The sequence below is a fragment of the Mesitornis unicolor genome, unplaced genomic scaffold (assembly GCF_000695765.1).
Source record: "Mesitornis unicolor isolate BGI_N332 unplaced genomic scaffold, ASM69576v1 scaffold8119, whole genome shotgun sequence".
NCBI classification, from domain to species: Eukaryota; Metazoa; Chordata; class Aves; order Mesitornithiformes; family Mesitornithidae; genus Mesitornis; species Mesitornis unicolor.
Genome location: NW_010207922.1, coordinates 19,574 through 20,317, shown reverse-complemented (window position 1 = coordinate 20,317; position 744 = coordinate 19,574).

Below are 744 nucleotides of genomic sequence, written 5' to 3'. Positions count from 1 at the left end.
GCTCAGAGGAATCCTTTCACGTGCCTGGCTGTGATGCTCCCATTTCTCTGCAGCAGCACAACTGAGTGCTTCACACCATGACAGGAGTGCCAGGTCCCATCCAGGTGATCATCCCTCTAACCCCAGCGCTGATGGCAGAACACTCCCTCCCCACAATCCTGTATTTGTGCAGGGAATTGCCCCTGCTCACTCGCAATATCTTGCATTTGTCCCTGATAAATCATGTACAGGTTTTCCAGGTCACATCTCTGGTCCAGCAAAGTAATTCCAAATTCCAGTCCTGCCTTCCTGGACACCTGCAGCCTTCCCATCTGTCCCAGTGTCCAAGCACTAGCAGAAACGCCGACCAGATCCCCTTTAGACCACGGAGCTGTGAGTGTTGCACACAACTCTGTGCTAACAGCTCTCGGTACAGCCATTCAGCTGGGTCTTGCCAGTTTCCACCCATTTTATATAGATCTTTTTCCTCACTTGAGGTTCATAATATCAATGTAGGCAAAGGCAAAGTCTTCCTGAGGTCAAGATTAATGACTTCTCTGTCTTTCCTGTCCACAAGGTCTATTACCTTGTTGCAGAAAGAAATCAGATTGGTTCAGCATGACTTCTTTGGTACAGATCTGTGTTAGTACAGATCTGTGTTAGCTGTGATGCATCTTCTCACAGGTAGTCACAGGTTGTTGGCTTGTTCCATTCATCTTCTAAAAAGTGAGGTTAAACTGAAGGGTCTATGATTCTTTTTTTTTT